Here is a 4,454-nt window from a genome sequence, read left to right as displayed (position 1 = left end):
ATAACTTTATTCTTTCATGAGTTATTTACAAGTTTCTGACCACTTATAAAAATGTGTTCAATGTGCTGCCCATTGTGTTGGATTGTCAATGCAACCCTCTTCTCCCACTCTTCTCACACTGATAGCAACACCACAGTTGCTATCACTGTAAAAAAAAAAAAAAAAGTAGAAAAATTAGAAAAATCCCTTCCCCCAATAAAAAAGTAAAACGTACGTTTTTCCCATTTTACCCCGAAAAAAGCATAAAAAATATTTATACACATATTTGGTATCGCCGCGTGCGTAAAAGTCTGACCTATTAAAATATATTGTTAATTATCCCATACAGTGAACGGCATAAATGTAAAACAAAAAAAGTCAAAAATTGCTGCTTTTTTGTCACATTTTATTTCCAAAAAAATGAATAAAAAATTCATAAAAAGTAAAACCTAAGCAAAAGTGGTACTGATAAAAACTACAGATAATGGCGCAAAAAATTAGCCCTCATACCCATATATGGAAAAATTAGAAAGTTATAGGTGGTCAAAATAGGGCAATTTCAAACATACCAATTTTGTTAAATTATAGAAAAGCATATAACATGGGTATCATTTTAATCGTGTTGACCCACAGTATGAAGAAAACTTAATTTTTACCGGAAAGTGTACAACGTGAAAAGAAAACCTTCCAAAATTTTCTAAATTGCGGTTTTCTTTTTCATTTTCCCACATAAATAATATTTGTTTGGTTGCGCCGTACATTTGATGGTAAAATAAGTGATGTAACTACAAAGTACAATTGGTGACGCAAAAGACAAGCCCTCATGTTGGTCTGTGGATGGAAATATAAAAGAGTTTTGATTTTTAGAAGGCGAGGAGGAAAAAATTTAAATGAAAACGCTAAAATAAAATTGGTCTGGTCCTTAAAGGGGTTCTCCGGTGCTTAACCCCTTCATGACCCAGCCCATTTTCACCTTCAGGACCTGGGCATTTTTTGAAAATCTGACCACTGTTACTTTAAACATTAATAACTCTGGAATGCTTTTACTTATCATTCTGATTCCGAGATTGTTTTTTCGTGACATATTCTACTTTATGTTATTGGTAAAATTTCACTTATATTTGCGTCCTTTCTTGGTAAAAAATCTAAAAATTTCATGAAAATTTTGAAAATTTAGCATTTTTCTAACTTTGAAAGTCTCTGCTTGTAAGGAAAATGGATATTCCAAATAAATTACATATTGATTCACATATACAATATGTCTACTTTATGATTGCATCAAAAAATTGACAAGTTTTTACTTTCGGAAGACACCAGAGGGCTTCAAAGTTCCGCAGCAATTTTCCAATTTTTCTCAAGATTTTCGAAATCGTACTTTTTCAGGGACCAGTTCAGGTTGGAAGTGGATTTTAAGGGTCTTCATATTAGAAATACCCCATAAATGACCCCATTATAAAAACTGCACCCCCAAAGTATTCAAAATGACATTCAGTAAGTGTTTTAACCCTTTAGGTGTTTCACAGGAATAGCAGCAAAGTGAAGGAGAAAATTCTAAATCTTCATTTTTTACACTCGCATGTTCTTGTAGACCCAATTTTTGAATTTTTACAAGGGGTAAAAGGAGAGAAATCACCCTAAAATTTGTAACCCAATTTCTCTCGAGTAAGGAAATACCTCATATGTGTATGTCAAGTGTTCGGCGGGCACAGTAGAGGGCTCAGAAGGGAAGGAGCGACAATGGGATTTTGGAGAGTGAGTTTTTCTGAAAGGGTTTTTGGGGGGCATGTCCCATTTAGGAAGCCCCTATGGTGCCAGAACAGTGGCGTTTGACACTGGCGTTTGACAGATATTTGAAACAGTGGACTGTGCAAATGAAAAATTTTATTTTTCATTTTCACAGACCACTGTTCCAAAAATCTATCATACACCAGTGGGGCGTAAATGCTCACTGCACCCCTTATTACATTCCATGAGGGGTGTAGTTTCCAAAATGGGGTCACATATGGATATTTATTGTTTTGCGTTTATGTCAGAACCGCTGTAACAATCAGCCACCCCTGTGCAAATCACCTCAAATGTACATGGCGCACTCTCCCTTCTGGGCCTTGTTGTGCGCCCCCAGAGCACTTTGCGCCCACATATGGGGTATCTCCGTACTCGGGAGAAATTGCATTACAAATTTTGAGGGTCTTTTTTCCCTTTTACTTCTTGTGAAAATGAAAAGTATAGGGCAACACCAGCATGTCAGTGTAAAAAATGTAATTTTTATACACTAACATGCTGGTGTAGACCCCAACTTCACCTTTTCATAAGGGGTTAAAGAAGAAAAAGCCCCCAAAATTTGTAAGGCAATTTCTCCCGAGTACGGAGATACCCCATATGTGTCCCAAAACTGTTGCCCTGAAATACGACAGGGCTCCAAAGTGAGAGAGCGCCATGAGCATTTGAGGCCTAAATTAGGGATTTGCATAGGGGTATTCTATGCCAATGATTCCGCAATAGGGTGCCTCCAGCTGTTGCAAAACTCCCAGCATGCCTGGACAGTCAATGGCTGTCCGGCAATACTGGGAGTTGTTGTTTTGCAACAGCTGGAGGCTCCGTTTTGGAAACAATAGCGTACCAGACGTTTTTCATTTTTTGGGGGGAGGGGGGCTGTGTAGGGGTATGTGTATATGTAGTGTTTTTTACTTTTTATTTTGGTTAGTGTAAGTGTAGTGTAGTGTTTTTAGGGTACAGTCACATGGGCTGAGGTTCACAGCAAGTTTGCTGCTGGGAGTTTGAGCTGCAGCGTAAAATTTGCGCCATCTAAAACTTGCAGCACTCACTGTAAACCTCCGCCCATGTGAGTGTACCCTGTACATTCACATTGGGGGGAGGGGGCAAACATCCAGCTGTTGCAAACTCCAAGCATGCCCTTTGGCTGTCCGTGCATGCTGGGAGTTGTAGTTTTGCAACAGCTGGAGGCACACTGGTTTGGAAAAACTAAGTTAAGTAATAAACTTTCAAGTGTTTTGCAACCAAACTTAGTGTTTCCAAACAAGTGTGCCTCCAGCTGTTGCAAAACTACAACTCCCAGCATGCATGGTCTGTCAGTGCATGCAGGGAGTTATAGTTTTGCAACAATTGCAACAGCTGGAGGCACTGAGGTAGGAAACGGACAATGTTTCCCAACTAGTGTGCCTCCAGTTGTTGCAAAACTACAACTCCCAGCATGCCCAGGCATGCTGGAAGTTGTAGTTCGGCAATATCTGAAGAATCAGATGTTGCCGAACTACAACTTCCATGCTTGGGCAGTCTGGTATGCTGGGAGTTGTAGTTTTGCAACATCTGGAGGTCCACAGTTTGGAGACCACTGTATAATGGTCTCCAATCTGTGCTCTTCCAGATGTTACAGAACTACAACTCCCAGCATGCCTGGACAGACTGAGCATGCTGAGATTTGTAGTTTTGCAACATCTGGAAGAGCACAGATTGGAGACCATTATACAGTGGTCTCCAAACTGTGGACCTCCAGATGTTGCAAAACTGCAACTCCCAGCATGCACAAAAAGCCAAAGGCTGTCTGGGCATGCTGGGAGTTGCAGTTTTGAAACTCCCAGAGGCAGCAGTGAGATCGCTTTACGGCGATCTCACTGCTGCCAATGAAGATGCCTCCCTGCAGCCGGAAACTCACCACCGGGACGCACCACCGCCGGGACCACCTGGAGGACGCTGCTCGCGCCGGGACCGCTCGGGACACCGCATGGCCGGATAAGTGATGTCGGGGGATGGGTAAGGGACACTTAGCAGAGCGGTGTGTCTCCCGATCTCCGTGATCGGGACTCACACACCGCGCTGCTAAGTATTCTGATAGCGAAACGCTGCTATCAGCTAGTCAGATTTGACTAGCTGATAGCAGCAATCGCTGGGGGGGGGGGGGGGGGGGTAAGATGGCTGGCTATCAGTGAGATGGTAATCAGTAAGATGGCATGGTAAGATGGCTGGCTATCAGTGATAGCCACCATCTTACCGGGCGCTGCGGGATGCCGCGAGTAGCTGCAAAAATGTTCATGACGTACCTGTATGTCATGGGTCGGGAACACCTTGCCACTCATGACGTACAGGTATGTCATAGATCGGGAAGGGGTTAAACATCTTATCCCCTATCCAAAGGATAGGGGATAAGATGCCTGATCGCAGGAGTCGCTGGGGACCCCCGGGATCATGCACGCGGCACCCCGTTTGTAATCAGTACCCGGAGCGTGTTCGCTCCGGGTCTGATTACGGGCGACTTCAGGGCGGGCGGCGTGTGACGTCACGCCTCCGCCCCCGTGTGACATCATGCTCCGCCCCTCAATGCAAGCCTACGGGAGGGGGCGTGATAGAAGAATTTCCTCTGTAGTATTCAGCAGCTAATAAGTACAGGAAGGATTAAGATTTTTTAATAGAAGTAATTTACAAATATGTTTAACTTGATTTAAAAGAAAAAAAAAGGT

This window comes from Hyla sarda, chromosome 1, assembly GCF_029499605.1.
Source record: "Hyla sarda isolate aHylSar1 chromosome 1, aHylSar1.hap1, whole genome shotgun sequence".
Lineage (NCBI taxonomy): Eukaryota > Metazoa > Chordata > Amphibia > Anura > Hylidae > Hyla > Hyla sarda.
This window is presented reverse-complemented; position numbering follows the sequence as displayed.